This window comes from Camelus dromedarius, chromosome 3, assembly GCF_036321535.1.
Source record: "Camelus dromedarius isolate mCamDro1 chromosome 3, mCamDro1.pat, whole genome shotgun sequence".
Taxonomy (NCBI): Eukaryota; Metazoa; Chordata; class Mammalia; order Artiodactyla; family Camelidae; genus Camelus; species Camelus dromedarius.
In genome coordinates this window covers 42,053,345-42,074,553 of record NC_087438.1, presented here as the reverse complement: position 1 = coordinate 42,074,553, position 21,209 = coordinate 42,053,345, and the positions used below count along the sequence as shown (strand labels likewise).

The 21,209-nt window shown below is 36.0% G+C and overlaps 1 long non-coding RNA gene across 1 annotated transcript in view; it reads right to left on the bottom strand.

Annotated features, from left to right (window-relative positions):
- LOC116150814 (uncharacterized) overlaps positions 1-21,209 on the bottom strand; it is a 201,407-nt gene that overhangs the window by 41,437 nt on the left and 138,761 nt on the right. The window lies entirely within an intron of this gene.

The window sequence follows — 21,209 nt, the reverse complement described above, 5'->3', positions numbered from 1 at the left end:
TACTCTTCATATGGTACATAAATATCACACATATGCATTATATATACATAACTATATATGATACATATATAAGCGTACATATATTATTAAGCTTTACAAATGTAGCGTGATTTTTTTCTTTTGATGTTTTCTGTATTCACAAAAAAGCTTCGAATAACATCATTCAGGGTTTCAAAACCATAAGGTTATAAGCTACTGAGTCTGGCAAGCCTAGGATACTCATTAGAAATGAAACCTACCCTCTCAAGAATTGGAAAGCAGAGTTGAAAACAAGTTTGCTTGAACTAGGATAGAGGATAAAGTCATGTGTAAATGAATTCATTTTCCACCTTCCTATGGATTTGGAGTTTCCTTCCACCAACAGGTTTATGGGGCCCTTCAAACACTGGTGCTGTGGGAGAATTCACTGAGTAGGATCATCTATTTCCCAGACTTTGCATCACAGGGAGTAGTTTTGATTGAAAGGGCAATGCATAGTAGTGGAAAACACAATACAAATGTTAGTGAGCTGAGAGGGTGTTTTTCTGGCAAGAATTGCCTGGGGAAGTACTGGTCACCTAAGTCAAAGCAAGAAAGTGAAACTTGTCATTTGGGAAAAACCATGTTGAACTCTGTTCCTTCTTATGTGATATGAAAACTTGAGCTCAAATACAAACTATCTCCTTTCTCCCAAAGCCTCTTTTGGTCTATGTTTCTGTCACTTGGAAATAAGATAATAGTCCCTGCCTAGGTTTAAAAAGTCTTCCTTAATAAGTATTTTGGTGAGGTAGAGTGGAGGCTTTTAGACACACTGCCACTCCTTATGAGTTGCCAGGGAGGTTGGGGAGTACGAGGAAGAAAAGATAGACAACTAAAATATACAATACCATGTGAGTAATTGGCCCTTAAGTCCCATTAATATTATCACTCTGACAGCCTCTCATCTTTAATGGCCCCAGAATATACTTTAATGTCAAAAAGATGAAGAAAAATATCTGACAGCATCAGAAACCTGGAAGTCCCCAAGATCCTTCTTTTGTAGTTCACATCTACAAGAATTCATTGGCTGAAACATGTTCCTGCATTGAAAAGTTGAAACTAATATTAGCAAATACTGGGATTTTACCTGTTTCTCTGACTCATTTAATTCTACAGTGTGCATGTGTGTTTCATGTTTAAAACGTCTTGAAGAATCTATGACTCTAGGAAGAAGGCTCTCTACATACCTGCTGCCAAGGAGAGAGCATGACCCTATGTCCAGTGAGTTTCTTTCTCAGTGTACCAATCCCCTCCTGCTTCTGCTGTCCTCAAAGTTCTGTTGATCGAGGTTTTAGATCACCTCTATATGAGTTATCAGGTTCATGCTTTCTTTACTCTTGCCCCCAAACCCCTCTCCATACCAATTTGTAATGCTTACCTAATGATATGCTAGTATTCAAAAGAGTTGCACAAAGAATTCTCAGGGGGTGGAATGGCTGGCTTTTTGGTGTGGTTGATTTCTTTCAGGTTGTGCTTAATGGAGTGATGGAGGTTTAAGAAGAAGCAAAACACTGAACTGACTCCCTTTGTGCACAGAAGCAGCCTGCATGTTTCTGATTGAAGTTAGAATGTCCATTTGCAAACCCCAGTAAACTGGGTTGTAGAACCAGAGAGATAAGAGGTGGAGTGGAACCAGTGAGCCCAGAATCTTCTCTAGGACCAGCTGGCAGGGTCTATTATGTTTAACAGAATGTGAAATTAGGACTCCTCAAGCCATCATAGGAAGGAAATCAGTACATTCATTTCCTGACACTCTGTTCCTAATCAGCCCCCTGCAACATACCTTTTATTCCCATTGTTCTACTGCAAATGCCCTCCAAACCTAAGGTATAACCAGTGACTTTTTTTCCCCTATTTTTTTTTTAATCATTCTTGGTATTTCTGTAGCCCTTCAACTCATTTCTGATTGCTTTGTCTGTTTTTTCATCCAAAAGAGAACATTTCTACTAAAACAATCTGCATAATGTTAAAGTGGAAATAGTGACTGTTCATTCTATCTTTACATGAAGATACTGCAGGCCAGACATTCTAAAATAAGGTGTCTGGGCAACATACTATTTTTTGAAAACAATTTAAATCAAGTTAAATGACTTTTAAATCCCTTACATCAAGGGTTTAAAGGGTTCAGGTTGCTGGAGATTTAAAGAGGATTTAAGAAGTGTAAAGTTGGGGACAGATGTTTGTATTTTTTGAGTCCTGCCCTCCATAATGGGCAAGCAGAACTCAGCTGAGAGAGGTTATTAACTTGCCTAATTTCTTCAGGCTGAGAATGAAAACCAGAGATGTGAGACTCCAATGAAGGAAGTTGTCTAAAGGACCCATAACAACATCCATCCAACAGACGCAGCTTAGGCATCTTCCAAGCCCACAGGTTCAGTGTTAATTAACTGACAGTTATCACTCAAGGATGACCTTTCTTCCTCTCTTTCCTCCCTGTGCTCCATCCTGAAGAGTCAGAAACCTCAGTGATCCAGGTGGGCATGGGAGTGTGGAAACACTATGGAGAAAAAGAAAGTTGTCAAACATACCACCTCTCTTTCCCATCATAGGATTCTCAGCCTACTGCAGTACTTAGCTAGGGAGCGGAAAGATACAACTTTGAATAACCTCAGAATTTTGACATTCCTGTTACTAAGTTAAAACAGTGTTTTGTGACATCAGAATAAACAGAAAACTCAGAGGACTTGGCCAGTGGAAAAAATATGTGCTGCTAAGAAAATCTGAAAGAGCAATGGAGACAAAAATTGCTTTATGTTTACATTGCACAAAACATACTTACTTAGTGTTTTACGTACATGTGTTTAACATGGACAATCCAGAAAATGCAGATGAATCGAAAAATTAAACATATAAATTCCATCGTTTGATTAATTACCAGAAATATTTCTGTATACACATAAATGCCCCCATATAATCTTAGTATCTATACTGTTTTTAGTAATATGAATACATTCTGAAAGCTCCAAAAATTGGATTAGGTCCTTTACCTTATGTTTCTATAGGATCCTATACTTAACCTTACCATAGCATTTTACTATTTGATACTGAATTGCCTACTGAATTGTTGTGCTTCACTTTGGTAACCAGAACCCTAAGATAACCCCTCAATGACTCTCAGCCTTGTATAGTACTTTCCCTTTTCAGTGTGAGTAGACTGAGCATAACAAGATATCACTCCCATGACTGTGTTCATTACATGGCAAAAGGTAGATTATCCAAGTGAGTCTAACCTTATCACATATGTACTTTACAAGCAGAGGATTTTCTCTATTTCATGGCAGCAGTGGAAATCAGAGAGATTTCCAACCATGAGAAGGATTCAGCATGCCCTTGGTGGCTTTAAAGGTAGACAGGGCCATATACCAGGGCATGAGGGAAGACTTCAGGAGAGCTGGTCCCTAGCTGACAACCAGTAAAAAAAAAAACAAGGATTTCAGTCCTGTAGCCTCAAAGAATGGGATTCAGCTAAGGATCTGAACAGCCTTCTAAGTATATTCTTTCCTAAAGTTTCCAAATAAGAGAGCAGCTTGGTCAACACATTGACATTGGCCTTGTGAGATCCTAAGTAGGAAGCCTTGTTAAGCCTTGTTCAGATTTCTGACCTACAGAACTGTGAGCTAACAGACGGCTGTTGTTTCCAGCTGCTAAGTTTGTGGTAATGTGTTACACAGCAATAGAAAACTAATACACTGTCCAGGAAAAAGTAGACTGTAAATGCTATAAGTGCAGGGACTATCTTGTTCTCTAGCACAGTGGTTGACAAAATAAATACATGGATTTACTGCTGAGGTTAAAAGAGACAGTATGTAAATTTGTGATCTAAATGCAAATTTATATTATAAATTGCAGTATAAATGATAAGAGTTCCTTTTGTCTGGTTCCAGGATGACACATTGGTTTCATCTGTGGGCCAAGTCTTACATATTGGCAATAAAGTTTGGAACATTGAACCCTGACCTGACTTAATGGAAAAGAAGCCATGGTACATGGGGGAGGTATCTGTGGTGGAAGATCAGGGAGGTGACAGAACTTATGATGACCATAAGTTAGGCCTGAATCCTTTCATTCTGGGTTTGAGATCTATGTAGCTTTTTCAGAGTGGGCTCATAGAAGATGAAAAATTAATAGTAGGATCACAGATACTTCTAATCTGAGATTTCCATACAATAAATAAATAGGGGTTAAGAGTAGCTTGGAGGAAATTTTTCAGCCCCTGAATGCTGATATGCAAGATTCATTAGACAAGGAAATAGCAAAGTTTAAGGCTTTTTATTTGCTTTTTAAATTTCTATCTATTGACTATAGTCAGTTACAATGTGTCAATTTCTGGTGTACAGCATAATGTTTCAGTCATACATATACATACATATATTCGTTTTCATATTCTTTTTCATTATCGGTTATAAGATATTGAATATAATTCCCTGTGCTATACAGAAAGAACTTGTTTTTTATCTATTTTATGTATAGTAGCTAATATTAGCAATTCTCAGACTCTCAATTTCATATTTACATTAACTATTCTTTTTGAAGAAAAGTAGAGGATAAAATTATAAAATATGTATAAAATAGTATGATTGTTTTAATCATGATTAAAATACTCAAGATGTTATTTGAGTGATCTGATTGACAAAATTTGGTTAAGCTTTGTTCAGTTATGCCTTAATATTATTCTCATATATAAAAATCTTTATTTTTTAGATAGTTTAACCATAATTCAAAAATTCCCAGATGCATGTTTATTCATGTTGGCATTGGTATTTTCTGAAAGACTTGGGATAGTTTCACTCAGATTGTTACACAGATCTCCATGAATAGCACATTTTCTGAAACTAGGGAACACAAGACAAGGAGAAATCTAAATCAAAGATTTTCAGTTTCTTTAAAGCAGTTCTCAAATGCAGCTAACAAATTGGATTAACCAATAAAAATGAACACAGTCTAACAACTTTAATTTCTAGGGAGAATATTACTCCTTTTTATCTATAACTTGGAGTACACTTTTAAAATTCTACTTTAAATCATAGAATGCACTGAATATAACTGAAATAAAACATTTCAGAAATTCAGTTGGTCTAAAGCCTTTATTCCTTGCATTGCTTTTCTTGTTTTCTTTGAATTTACAATTACATGAAATGAAATACTTATGATATAGTTGGATGCTGTGAAGTCCTAAAGCCTATAGAATTGTAGAGTTCAGATTATACCATCTGGTTCTGATGAAGCGTAATGACAATTCAAAAGGTGTGGATATAGACACTTACTGACAGCTGAATAAGGAGGCATAAATAGGCAATGAGATATATATATATATATGATTTACATGCCCTGCCTTCTTCCAAGAAGGTAAAATGTTGACTGAATATTATGTGCAAGGTGTGTTATTGCATAGTAATAGTTTAACTTTTAAAATAACTCTTTGAAGTAAGGTATTATTTTCATTTTAAGTAAAATGAATGTGAGACCCACAGAAACTAGTGATTTGTTCAATGTCTGGGAAAAGAAGTCCTTTTTCTTCATCTTTGAATTTTTATTAAAGGTTTCTCCCTCATTCTGAGAGGAGAACTTATAAAGCGAAAGTATGCAGCCCATAGCTTCTCTAACTTTGCTCCATGTTGGACTCATCTGGGGATTTTTGAAAAATACTGATGCCCGAACCACACCTCTAGAAATTCTGATTTAATTAGTCTGAGGTACATTCTGGACAGCTGAATTCTGGACATCAGAATCTCCAGAAGCAAAGTGTCAGGTTCCTGACAAAAGCTATAGTGAAAAGGTACTTAACAGGTGTTATATTGAAGACTGTATCAAGACCAATCATAATTTTTTTTTAATTGAAGTATAGTCAGTTTACAATGTTGTGCAAATTTCTGGTGTACACCATGTTTCAGTCATATATAGACATACGTGTATTCCTTTTTATATTCTTTTTCCTTATGGGTTACAATAAAATATTAAATATAGTTCCCTGTGTTATACAGTAGAAACTTGTTATTTATCTATTTTATATGTAGTAATTAGTATCTGCAAATCTCAAATTCCCAATTTATTCCCTTCCCACCTCCTTTTCCCCTTGGTAACCATAAGTTTGTTTTCTGTGTCTGTGAGTCTATATCTGTTTTGTAAATGAGTTCGTTTGTCTTTTTTTTTTTTTTTTGGATTCCACATATAAATGATATCATATGGTATTTTTCTTTTTCTGGCTTACTTCACTTAGAATGACAATCTTGAGGTCTATCCATATTGCTGCAAATGGCATTATACTTTCAATTACCAAACCAATTTTTTTTATTGAGGTATAGTCAGTTTACGTTGTGTTAATTTCTGGTGTATAGCATAATGTTTTAGTCATACATCTACATACATATATTCATTTTAATATTCTTTTTTATTGTATGTTACTACAAGATATTGAATATAGTTCCCTGTGCTATACAGAAGAAACTTGTTGTTAACTTATTTTATATATAGTAGTTAATATTTATTGGCTATTTAAAAGTCCAAACCACTTTAATTGAGAATTTAAAATCTTCCCAACTTGAAGCTTTTTTGCATTCCTCCAATGAAGGTCTACCCTGCAGCTTGTAAACCTTAGTGAGGAAATAAGAATGCAGTCTGACATTCACCCTACTTGTTCCACCTCTTCTCCCCTGCATCCTCAGGCGCTTTTCAAATCAGTGTGGTAAAAGGGGGCTTTTAAGGCAAAAAGCTACAGGTCTGTTTGGTAGCTGGTGTTACCTGTAGGTTTTCTTGATTTGTATTCCTACTTGTTGAGTGTTTTTATTATGAAAAGGGAGTTGGATTTTGCCTAATGCTTCCCCTGTGTCTATTTAGTAATTACGTGGATTTTGTCCTTTCATCCACTCATATGGAGTATTAAATTGATTATTTTCCTGTATTGAACCAACCTTGCACTACCGGGATCAGTTCCAGCTGATCAGAGTGTAGACTCCTTTTTCTGTATTTCTGTATTTGGTTCGCTAGTATTTTCTTGAGTATTTTGTGTCTATATTCATATAAGACTTTGGTCTGCAGTTCACTCCTATAACACTTTGTGGGAGGTATCAGGGCTTTACAGAGTAAGTTGGAAAGTGTTCTCTCCTCTATTTTTTTCTGATTTTTTTTTTTTTTTTGAATGATAGATGTTAAGTCTTTAAAGATCTGATAATTCAACAGTGATGCCATTGGCTCTGGGTTTTTCACTGTAGGAAGTTGTTTGATTACTAATTCTATCCCTTTATTATTATAGATCTATTTCAGTTTTGTACCTCTTCTTGAGGAAATTTTATGGTCTGTGTGTTTATGAGCTTACTTCATCTAGTTTATTTCTTGGATTACATTTGCCCATAGTTTTTGCTTATAATTATTATTGTTTCTCTAAGGTTAAAATTAATGTCTCCTTTTTCATTTCAGATTTTCATATTTTGAGCCCCTGATATCTTCCTTCCAGTAAATAATTTTAAAAATTCCTGTGGTATCATCCCCTGCGGAGGGCTTATTCTGCCCCTGAGTGGACTCATCCTGTGTTCAGCTTGAACCTTGGTTAGTAAGAGCTGTCCTTCCTTCATCCAGAGTAGTTTTCTAATTTCAAACTTTTGCAGAGGGGGAGGATGGTCACACTAATGCTTCTCATTCCTTTGAAAACTCAACTTTTGTGTTGTCATTCATCTTACATTCTATTATCTAGATCCTTTTCAGCCCTGTTAGGATTCCTGGAACAGACCAAGTTCAATTTTCCTGTATCAGATGTGCACATACCTTTGAGTACTCATTATGATAAAATATAAAGTGCTCTTTGTATATTGCAATTAGCCAAAATTTGAGGTTATGTATTTGTGACTTTGACCTCAAAAAACAAGGGATTTACCATATCTTCCTTCTCAACATCTACTTGATCACAAATATAAATCAAATAGAATATTTAAAGTTTCCTTAGTTTTGAATTTCTGTCTGATCAGAAGATTCTAGCCAGGTGGTAGCCCAAGTTCACCTTTTAATTATAACTCCTTGGTCAGCAATCCTTTCTTAACTTAAGCATGTCTTGATCTCACCTGAATTCCATAAAATATTTAATTTTCATTTAGTCCTCAGTCTTTATTCCTAGCTTATGGGAGGCTTATGTCCTTTCTTTGCTCTTTGAATATCAAGTCTCTGTGTGGTCTTGGCTACTAGAAAATAATTTCTTTTTTGCAGTCTAGACCTCCTTCCCCAGCCATTTGGACAGCATACATTTGTACTTTTATCTATTGCTTCTGAGACCTGAGCTTCTAAAAATGTCACATTGAGTTGATTAGCATATTCAAGCACGTTTATCATCCCTCGTGGATATCATCATCACCATCAATCATTCACTTTTGTTGGCTTCTTACTCTGTTGCAGGCACTGGGTACTTTCAGAGAAGTAAAATACCAGAAGTCCCTAATCCATTACATGATATGGAGAACATGAGCTGAGTCATACAGTGAGAGTGAAAAATGATTTTTCACTTTAGCGTCTCTACATTTCTACCTCTGTTACGTGATATTCTAGGGGAGAAATTCAAAGAAAAGGTGAAGGCAAAGTCATAAAAATTCATAAAACCAGCAAACTCCTTTCATATCTAGAGCTCATTGCTATATGTCATATGCTATTAAACTTTATGCCAGAAAGAAGCATACTTTCTGAAAATGTGTTGAGAGTATTTTCAACAGCACAAACTCAACATTATTAACAACTAGGGATCCGTTGTGAATCCCATTTTGCACAGAGAGGAGATTAACATAGCTCAGCAAAATTCTGAATTCGACAATTTTGGTGGGGTGCAAGTTAATAAAAAAAAAATCCACCTTATTTGACACATCAGAATATTGTATTTCAAGCCCTGGTGAGTCAGGGTGCCCGAGGGAATCAGTATAACTGGTGACATTAAACTTAGAAACCATACCAAAAACTTCAAAACTTTTACTGTGTATTTGCAAGTTTTAGCCCTTCTCCAAAGGCATGGCTGCTGCCTCTCCACCCAGACTACTTCCCTGTTAGCACTATCAGGCAGTGCTGCCTAAATGGCTAAGTAGCTTTGAGAATTTATAGACCTACAGAGTCATTCAGAGTGGCAACACTAGGCCAGGTTCTGGGGACACAATTGTGAATGAGACAGGCACAGATCATGGAATCTAGTGGAGGAAGGAAGCCATATCTAAGTCAACAAACATGCAAAAAAAATGATGCCAAATTGTGATAAGGCTATGGAGTTAATAAACTAGGGGCCTGAGACTCAAATAATGGGGTAATATAAGTTAGGGAAGACCTCTCAGAGCAGGTCTTTAAGCAAGGGGGAAGTGGATTACAGATGGAAGAAACAGTATGTACATCATCTGGGGTGATTCTAAGAAAGGGAAATGACCCCACAGATCATACACAGATTAGCCACAGTGTGTAAAGCACCACAATTAGGAGTTTAAAAATTGTATTGAGGCTTTTCTTTTATATATCTAACTCGCTGGAACTGATAACCTATAAAACATTCTCAAAATTAATACTATACAATTAAGATGGGAGTACAGCTTTGGTGTTTGGAAAGAGCACAGGAGAAATTCAGGTTTTCTATTTAATTGAATCAATTAATATGTTGACTCTACTAACTCATACATAGAATTAATGACAAATCACTTTGTTTCCACATCTTAGTATCTTCAACTGTAAAGCAAGGTAATTACATAATCAAATTAGATAATAATTTTAAACATACTATATAAATTATGAAATCTTAACATAAGGTGATAATAGTGTTTTTTAATGATGGGGGAGGAGGGTAAGGTCTAAAGTAGTCACAGTTTTGCCCAACACCAACATTAACATCTAGCTTCAACGATAGCCATTGTGGACAGGAAGGATGCTAGTGAGACTACAGTGTTGACTTCCTTCACAGGCTCTAACAGCTTCTCTGTAGAGAAATGGTCATTGACTGTTTTCTTCTCTTTAAAGGTCTGTCTAACTGGGATACTAGTATGTAGAAGTAGTCTATCTCTGTTGAGAAGTTTTGCTTTAGTCATCCAAACATAAAGGAAAAACTGAGTTGGTGGAGGAGGGTCAGAGGAGACATTTGTACAAAGTGACTTTCTTCCTTATGCTCATCTATGATAAGGGTCTCTATAGTATTGAGGGACATTTCTCAAGTTCAAGGACATGTGGCTACTTTCCACTGCTGCTGATAGTATCAGATTGAGGCTGAGAAACGTGTATAGACCAGCATTCAATTCAGCTAGAATGTGACTCCTGGAGGTATATGGTTAGAGTTAACTCCTTTATGGCTCCAGCTTTCAGAATCCTTATGCTCTTTCTGTAGAAAAATACACCATTAAGAATGATTTGAAACTCTTTCACACTGATGTATAAATGTCTGATATTTGGTTAGAAGTCTGGAAATTGGGGTCCTTGCCTTGGTTTGAGATGACTTACCAAGTTCCTTGACCTTCCAAACCTCTCCTTCCTCGAATATAAAATAATGGAATTGTTCATTGAGGTGATTTTCAAACTCACTAGAGTTTTTGGACATGTAGATGCCAAAACCCTGGCCATAGAAACTTAAGTCAATAGAACTGACTCAAGTGATTCAGATTCAATTTGGAATTGCAGGACTACGGAGACTTTAAGGCTCCTTCTAGCATGAAAATTCTAGATTCAAAGCTTTAACTGGCAAGATTTCTGACATTAAAATACAATCACAGATTTTTAGCTGGCTGTCTATTAGTGACAATAAAAGTAACTAATGCTTTATCCAGAGCTTATTCTGCACCTGAGACTCTGCTAAACACTTCATATGTATTTTCACGCAATACTTATAACAGTCCCATGAAGTCGGAACTATTATCCTCATTATAGAGATGATTAATTTGAGAAACAGAAACACAGAAATGATAATGTGGCAAACACCTCCAGAGTATTTATTATGTACCAGCCATTACCGTATTACAGACTATATCCTTAAAAGTCATGTATATCTGAATCTCCTCACAACACCGTGTATATGTGCTGTTATCATCATTATCCCTTTTTTGTAGGTGAGGAGTCCAAGGAATAGAGAGATTAAGTAATTTGTATTAAGATTACATAGTAATTAAGTGACAGGGGATTTAAAGCTAGGCAGTCTGATTCCAGAATTCATGCTCTTAACTAACACAATGCAATCACATGTACTCTGTTTCTCAGAAATGTTTGGTAACTAGCCCAATTTTGTGTAGCAAGTCAGAGGTCATCACTGAAACGAAATACTCAATTTTATTTTAGAGCCCCTATTCATAATTACTACCCTATTAGCAATGCTTGGAAGCAGTAGTCTCTACATAGTTGGTGGTGGAATGTGGAAAACTCAAGGGCGTTGCACTAGGACTGCCAGGTTTAGGGAGAGACGGTACCTATAACCAAGCAATATGTCTGCAGAGACAGAAAAACACAAAAATAAGATAGAAAAGTACTGTGCTCTTCAAGTTCTCACATCCCGTCTCTTAAATTCTTTCCCTTGTTTGTGTGTTTCCTCTAACTGTGCAGTGGTTAAGAACAGAGCACAGTTGAAAGGATTCATCTAAGATCTTCCTCCCATGATGAATGGAGCAACTTTATAAAAGGAAGTTTTGGATTTTACTGAGTGTCTGCTATGTGCCTAGCATCACATTATGTCCATGGTTCCAAACTTTTTGGTCTCAGGACCACTTTACATGTAAAAATTATTGAGGACCACAAAGAGTTTTTGTTTATGTGGGTTACAGAGCAATCAACATTTGTTGTATTATAATTTAAAATAAAATTTTAAAACAATTTATTAATCCATTTCAAAATAACAGTAACAAACCTATTACATTATCCATAACATATTTTTATAAAAAGTAATTATTATTTTCCACAATTTTTTTATTAGTGAGAAAGTGGCACTGTTTTATATTTTTGCAAATCTTTTTAATATCTGGCTTAGCAAAATCCAACTGAATTCTCATATCTGCTTCTGCATTTAATCTGTTATGATATCACACATATGTAGTCACTGGAAAACTCCACTGTACACTTGGTGGAATGAAACTAGTTTTGACCCTCTGGACCTCATAAAAAAGTATCTGGGACCACCAGAGACCCCCGAACCATACTTTGAGAGTCACTATGAAAGATACCGTATGTCAATTATAATGAAAGGGAAGGTGTTACAATTACCATATAGAGAAGTCTTAAAGTCAGCAATAAAAAGATGTCAAATAAAATGGGCAAAGGACGTTAAGAGCTGTTTCTCCAAAGAATATATACAAATGTTTAATAAGGACAGGAAAAGGTGTTCAAATTCATTAGTCATTAGGCAAATGCAATTCAAAATCATAATGAGATACCACTTCATACCCACTAAGATAGCTAACGTAAAAAAGACATAAATGTTGGTAAGGATATGAAGGGATTAGGACCCTTATACACTGCTAGTGAGTTTGTCAAATGGTGATGCTATTTTGGAAAACAATTTATCAGTTCCTCAAAATATTAAGCATAGAGTTGTAATATGACCCAGCAGTTTTACTCCTTCTTATATATTCGATAGAAATGAAAACATTTGTGCACACATGTTTATGGCAGCATTATTTATAATAGCCTAAAAGTGAAACAACTCAAATGTTCATCAAATAATGAATGGATAAAAATATGTGGGATATCTAAATAATGGCATGTTATTAGGCTGTAAGTAAGAATTAAGTCCGGATACACGCTACAGCATGGTTGAACCATGAGAACATCATTCTAAGAGAAAAAAATCAGACACCAAATGCAAGATATCATATATTCCCATTTATATGAAATCTCCAGAATAGGCAAATCTGTTGAGGCAGAAAGCAGATCAGTGGTTGTCAGGGGCTAGGAAAAGGGAAGGATGACTACTAATGAATATGAGATTTCTTTTTGGTTGATGAAAATGCTCTGGAATGAGAGAGTGATGGTAGTTGCACATCTGGTGAATATACCAAAAACAACAGGATTTTATTGTATGTGAGTTATATCTCAATAGTGATTTTATAAAAATAAGATAACTTTTCTTTCCAAGATTCTAATATATTCCCCAGAACGTTCACCATCTCCTTGTTCTCCAGAAGTCCTTACCATTGAAGTCACTGCTTTAGTGAGCAGCTGATAAAAGTGAGATGAAATTTTCTCATGATCCACTCTCAGTATATTAGAGGGGAGTGGGGAAAAATTTGAAAACCTTTACATACAGATTCTGGGATAAACATTACAACAGATAGGGACAGTTACACCTGTGTCCATTCTACAAGTCAGCAACTCTGACCACTGAAGTTTAACAACCTCCTCAATCTACCCAGAGCAGTTTAGCTGATAAACAGCAGAGGAGAGGTGCACACACAAAGCCTGACCTGTCAGGTCACATCCATGGCCAGCTTCCCCATAGGCAGTATAATTGTAAGTGAGTATTTTCACTTGGTTTAACTAGATTCTAGGCTGTGTAAGCATGCTCCATCTTAAAAAAAAAAAAAAAGAATGGCAACAGATGTGTAAAAGCTTCACTTTTATTGACATAAAATTAAAACTCAGAGTATAAAATATGAATTGAACTAAAGGGTAGATATATTCCTAATTACCACCTTAGTCCTTCTTAATTGAAGTATACTAAGCCTACTGTAGTATTTGAACCAATTATTGTTTACATATTCTAATTCCTACCAATCTCTTCTCTTGACACCAATTCCTTTAATGCCAGACTTTCCTCTTTTTCATTTTCACTTGCTGCCCTGAACTGCACTGACATAAGTGATTGTCAGGAGGGACCTTATGTCAACAGCTGTGACTCTATTAGCAATGTACAAAAAGAATCAGCTTTGCCTGCTCATCCTTACTGGCACGGTGCAGAGTCTGGCCTTCACCTCTCCTGGGCTTCAGGGCTGTCATCATTGTTGTAAAGAAATCTTTTGTTTTCTTTCAGCGACAGAGGCAATGTCACCAGCACTGCTTTTAAAGGCATCTTATCTGACAGCAGTTTGGGAGCTACTAGTCAGTCTGCCTTAAACACATTATTTGGTAGCTAATACCCCCCAGCCCCAACCGAAGCAAACAAGTGTTATTATAAAGTGTATGGGCCTGCATTTCATATGTCTGTATTCAATCCCAAACCTCTTTCCTTCTAACTCTGATTTTGAACAGGTTACTTAACCATTTTAAGAAGTTAATGATAGCATTTAATAATAAAATATAAGAGGTTAATAATAGAATTCACCTCATCAGTTATTATAAAAATTAAGACTTCATCCACGAAGGTATTTGGAACAGTTCCTGACATGCACTAAGAGCTCATAAGATGCTAACAGTAACATGTAAGTAAGATGCCCTTCCAGTGTGCTCCTACATTTGGTCTGCTAAAGTTAGTTTGTTTCAAGAAGATTAAACTGAAGATTGAGGCCACTTGTTTTACTAAGTATTCAGTAACGGTTTGCTATTTTAACAGCCTTTTTGTGATATAATGACATACAATGTATTGCACATATTTAAAGTGTAAAATTTCATGAACTTAACTGATTTATATACCTATAAATCCATCATTACAATCAAGAAAATAAACATACCCATCGCTCTAAAAAGTTCGCTCAGATTGCTTTGTAATACAACTATTCCTCCCTGCCACCACTCAGCCTTGGTCTCTAGCAGCTACTTTCCATTTTCTAGAATTTTATGGAATTGAACTATGTCCATATAATATATTTTTTTGTCTGTTTTCTTTCATTTATCAGTTCTTTGTGTGAATAAATGCTTTCCCTTGTCTTGGTTAAATAAATGCCTCAGGTATCTTCCTTAGGTGATTTCTTCACATATATTTGCTGATCGGTATCTAGCTGAAGGCTCTAGAGGAACGACCTGCAGATTTCTGGATCTTCCTCTGTGCATCTCTCTCTGCTCTCCAGTAATGTGCCCTGAAAACTCTAGCCACTTGGACTTTTCAGAATTCTCCTCAACTTAGGCACATAGCCAGGCTCTATACAGAATACCCCTCCCTGTACTGTGATGTGGAGATTCTCTCCACGGAGTAAGCTGGAGTAATCTTAGAGCCCTTTTCATTATTTTTCTTTCTGTGGATATCACTGCCCTATACTGCGTCTTCTCTACTCTATGAAAAGAATTACTTTCATGCATTTTTCTGATTGTTTAGTTGTTTAAGGTGAGAGGGCAAATCTTTGCTGTGTTACTCTCATCACTGAAAGTAGATATTCTAGTGAGTTATTATCGAAGACAGTAATTTATTCACCATGCTGATATGTTTTAAATTTTAAAAAGTAATTAAACCTTGGAAGATGTCATACTATTTTTTATGATTTTTTGCCCAGTGAAATATCACTTATAGTTCACCCTTTAATTTTGATAATCATCAATCTACACATTTGCAAATTTTTAATGAACATGAAATATGACTTTGACAATGTTCTAGGTTTGGGGAGTATGGCAGTGAACAGACATACGAAGCCTGACTTCATGGAACTCATACTATAGCTGTTAAGATACAGATGATAAACATACATGCAAACAAATAAATATGATAATATCTTATGATGATATATGTAACAAAGTAAAGAATTCATGAGATGAGAAGTGGTACTGGTTGGGGCATAGGAAAGGCAGCACTTTAGCTGGGATGACAAGCAAAGCCTCTGTGATAAGGTGATAGTTAACTAAGGGGATATTTAAACTGAAAACTAAAGGCTGAGGGGTGAGCTTTGTGAATAAGTAAGGAAAGAGTCTCCAGAAAGAGAGAAGAGCAAGCTGAAAAGCCTTGAGATGGAAAAGAGGTTGGTGTTTTGTAAAACAGGAAGAAAAAAAAAAAAAAAACATTGGAATTAAGTATACAATATTCAGAATAGAAAAAAAATGGTATTGGACAGGTTATCAAGGGCTAAATTGTATAGAGCTTTGTAGATTATTATTTATGCTTTCAGAAGAGCTAACATTTTATAAAATGGTTTCCAGGGGGCAAAACTGGAATCAGATGGACCAGTTAGGAAGGTGTTGTATTAGTCCAGGTGAGAGATCACGGTGGGTTAGCCTTGATGGTAAGGAGATTAAGAATATACTTAGGAGACACAGCCAGTAAGACTTGTAGATGAATTTGATGCGAAGGGAGGATGGAGGTGGTTTGAAGTAATGAGATGAATCAAGGAAGATTTCTAGGTCTTTGGCTTGAATAATTGGGTACATGGTGAAACTTGTTACTGAGATGAGGACTGTGAGAAGCAGGTTTAGGAGAAAGGTAACAAATGTTCTATTTTCAGTGTGTTAAGTTTGGGTATGTTAAATTCCCAAGTGGAAATGTCAAGTAGGTTGTCAAATATATATTTGGACCTCAGGGAAAAAGTCAAGACTGGAAGTAAGAAACTGCACATTTGGCATTATATAATTTCATTTGCTATCATCTGGTGACATTATTTTATTTGAAAAATGTTTGACTTGATTCTCTAAGGACTCCAGTTAGTCACCTTTTAAAAGGTCTAATGGTACCTTCAGTCTTCCAGGATGCAGTTGAACACAGGCGGGGATAGGGTGCCCTCTGGTGGAAAACCAGCAAGGTTAAGCACATTAGGGTACACATAAGCTAAAACAGGGAGTAAGTACTTCCCCAACCTGTTGTAATAGGGCCAGTCCTAGGGACATAACACATGACTTGGGCGAGCTGTTAACTAGAAACATGGACTGGTTTTAAGTAGAAACATAGGTGGGGCCTGGTACAAAATGGAGAATGCATGTTGTGTAATAAAAATGATACTTAGTTCTAGCCGACTGCTATATGTAGAATGCAGGTCTAGTTTTGAGAGAAATGATTTAAGTCTATTCTATGTAAATTTTTCTGATTTGTAAATATTGTTTACTATTCAGATTTACCACACCAGTTAAAATTATGCTATAAAATATGTCTGTGGATAGGACTGGTGGACTTTTGCAACATCAGTATCCAGGTTGTAACACTTTACTATTGTTTTGTAAGATGTAACTGTTGGGAGAAACTGAGTTAAAGGTACATAGGATCTCTCTTATTCTCTGCAACTGCATATCAATTTATAATTAACTTAAAATAAAAAGATTAGTTTTAAAATTATTAATTTTTCTATCAGTCATTTGGCTCAGGGACCACTACTTTACAACTTTTATCTTTAGGAGGAAAGATATATAAAATGGTGCAGTTTATAAAGGTAGCCCCTAAAATCCTACTGTAGAAAGCAATGGAGTATTTGCTGGTCTGAATAACAACCTAAATCTCAGGCACATCTATGATGAGAGAAGGAGCTCCTCTCCCTTGCCCCCAGGCACTAATGCTGGCTCCACTTCCTGGAGGAGTGGTGAAAAGGCAAAAAAATGGGCAATCTGCAGGGGGGTTAGGAGGCGGTGCTGAAAGTTTGTAACACCAAATTCTGAGAAATTATGTACTGCTCTCTGGTTCTGACTTGCCAATCCTTGAAATGATGCTTTCTATCAGAGGAAATTAAGTAATCTAGAAGGAGCAAATGTGCTCCTTTTCTGGATGCTTTATTCATTTGACTGTTAATTCAATGGGAGAACATGATTTACTGGATTACTAATCTACAGATGAGGCAACTGACAAATAGACCTGCAGACCCTGAGAAAACACACACACACGCACTTATTCATTTTATGGTATGTTACTCATAAATAGGTGTTGTCCCTTATACTTAATTTGGAGAACATTTGATAAAGTTCAGTAAAACAATGGGCTATTTTTTTTAAGCTTTCACATTGTAAGTTTTACAGTTAATATCAAAAAGTGTCCAATATTTGGAATGTATTTGATTAACTGATTTAAGGAATTCATCGTATTGCCCTTAAACAAGTTCTGTGCTACACATTGCTCAGAGGGCTCAAACTTCTCCCCACTTCTAAATCCAATAATTATGCCCTTCTGGTTGATTAATAAGAGATGGAAGGGACAAGAAAAAAAGAAGAGCAATTTCGGGGTCAGCAGGACTTGCTAGTGGAAATTCTTGTACTAGAGAGCTGTATTTGAAATTGCATCCTCAGCAGCACATCACCACACAGAGATACTGGGGTTTGAGGCTGATAATTAATCACACCTTTCTCTTCCCCACAACTTGACATGGGGGTCAGTGGAGAAGTAGACGTGTGGAACAGATATGTGGAGACCAAATTTCAGCATAACTACTGCTAAGGCTAAACTAGGGTTTTGATCTTAAATGAGAGACTGTACACTTTCTCCCAAGTCTAGCTATTGGAATTCCACATTGAAGGGCAAATTTGGGTCTGGACAGTTGACAAATGAAACCAGAGATGGTTATACCAGTTAAGACCATTGGTAGAGAGAGATGAAGACAGGGGAAGAAAATGGAAAAGAGAGAAATATCCACTCCACGACCTAAAAGACCAAATTAACTATAAAATATACAGTATTCATCTTGGAATTTCCCACTTAAACAATAATATTTTAAATTATTCTCTACATTATTATCCAGAATTGTGCTTGGCTTTGAGATACAGTGATAAACAACAGTCCCTTTACACAAGGATTCAACAGTCTAGAAGAAGAGATATACAAGTTTAAGGTATAATTATGATTTGAAATGATTATATTAACAATGTAATTATGTTATAATAATAATACGCATTGTGATAATATAACAAACAATAGTTTAAAGTTCAAATAACCATAATTTTGGTTTTTCAAAAGCTGTACATATGCACATTGGCATATATGGTGGAAAATAGGTCTCAAAATTATTGAATCTAGAAAAAAACTACATAGTTTGTTAAAAGGTGTTGAGTATCCTGGGGGAAAAAAAGTCTTAGAGATAAAGGAAGGCAGCTTTCAATTTTAAATGGGTTTCCATGAAGACTTCATTGACAATAAGCTATTTGTGTAAAAAGCTGAGATTAAGGGAGTTAACCATTCAGGAAGTTCCAAAGACAGTAGGTTGCAAAGTCAACAGGTAGTACAAGCACTGATGTTTGACACTGGAAGTAAAGTGAGGGGACACTTTAGGGGACATGGTACTGAATCTTAGCAAGTGTCCCAAGAATGTGAAGAGAGTGAGTGATGCAACCAAGACTCACACTCAGGTTTTCTCTCTCCAAGTACAGTTCTTATTTTGCTCTGTTCATTGACTGAGCAATGTCTTCACAGGTGGCTTAACTGTATGCTACTTTCCTGAAGGAACAACAAAGATGAGCAGTTACCATAAATTGAGATTCAGATGCAGCTTTAGAGCGCAGGAGGCTGGGTTAATGTTTCATGTTTGGTTGGAACCAGCCCTTCTATCCATTTCTGACACTGGAGTCAAGTAACATCTCAGCTGCCTCCTATCAGATGACATCACTAGCAATGTCAGTTTCTCATCAGGAAAATGTTTTCCATCTTGGTATTAAAGATTACTGGAGATGTGAGGTAATAATTTACCACTGAGGGAGTGCTTCTTTGGTCAGCACTGTGCTATGTGCAAGGACAAAAATGAGTGATGATTAGAAGATTGAGACTCACAGGCATGTGTAAGCTTCAACTTCTGCACACAAGTCACGAGGCATTATTGGAATCTTCCATTATTACAGTGAAGTCCATGGACTGAGGTTTTCTCTGACCAGTTTGATCATTTTTAAGAACCTAAAGAGTTATGACTTACATTCTTTGTTTATAAGGCACTTTTTTGATTTGTTGAAGTGTGGTCAGTTACAATGTGTCAATATGTGGTGTACAGCGTAATGTCCCAGTCATAATATGTGTGTATATATGTTTTCATATTCTTTTTTAATAAGTTATTATAAGATATTGAATACAGCTTCCTGTGCTATACAGAAGAAATTTAGGTTTTTAATCTATTTTTATGTACAATAGTTAATATTTGTGAATCTCGAACTCCAAGGTTTATCCCATCCCATCCCTTTCCCCTGGTAACCATAAGATTGTTTCCTATGTCTGTTTCCCTGTCCTTTTTTCTTCTTCTTCTTCTTTTTTTTTTTAGATTGCACATGAGTGATATCATATGATATTTTTCTCTCTTTCTGGCTTACTTCACTTAGAATGATGATCTCCAGGTCCATCCATATTGCTATAAATGGCATTATTTTATTCCTTTTTATGGCCAAGTGGTATTCCATTGTATAAATATACCACAACTTCTTTATCCAGTCATATGTTGATGGACATTTGGGTTGCTTCCATGTCTTGGCTATTGTATATAGAGCTACTATGATGGGGTACATGTATCTATAAGGCACTTTTTAATGTTAAATAAGAGAAGGATATTAAATTATATATATTTAACAGAGTACCCTATCTCCTTTGAACTTTGCAAGAAGTTCCCCTGAAGTCATTGTTCAAATATTGAGTGGAATTGAAATGAAAGCTTTATTTCTCTACCAACAGTCAACGTCCCCCCCACCCCCACCCCAGGACAGGGCAGACATCCTCCCACTGTGTAGCCAGCCTTATCTGATACACTTCCAGGTAGTATGATAAGTACATTTTTTATCCTGGTGCTCAGTCCTGCAGCTCAGCTTTAGCTCTACATTTCCTCTAAGCACTTTGCTCCCTTCACATAAATACACTGATAGCATGTATTTGAGTCCATCCACAATTTCATAGTGGTTCCCACTATTATGATCTGCATTTCACAATTAAGTTTTGCTAGAAAGAATTTATAGTTAAATGTAAACTGAAGCCACAAACTAATGTGACCCTTTTAAGAAGGAAGCATTTTACCTTTCATCTTCCACTTCCCACTTCACTGCATTAAGGAAAGAGAGGAAAAAAGAAAAGAACCTGTTAGGCTTTCCCCTCAGTTATCCTTTATTTGTATCTCATTTTCTCTCTCTGGCTTGAGGCTTAGCTCTTTAGGAAAGTGTTTTAGGAACTGGCTCCATGAAATTTACTGAAAGAGTTGGAATTTATGAGGAATGAAATATAGTTAAAGGGAATTTTTTAAAATTTCTATCTGATTTGGGAAAAATAAAAAACACATTCTACTTGACTATTTTAAACACTTTTGACTTGTACTGAAATTACTCTGTGATATTTCCCTGGGAATGAGAGTTTTACTTTGATATACTCAATGTAATCATCAGTTTTCCTTCAAGTTATCATACAGCATATGCAGCAGTCTTAAATCTCCCCGTCTGCCTGGTACATTTACATTGTTTCTTTAAAGTGGTTGTTAGATTGCTTTTGA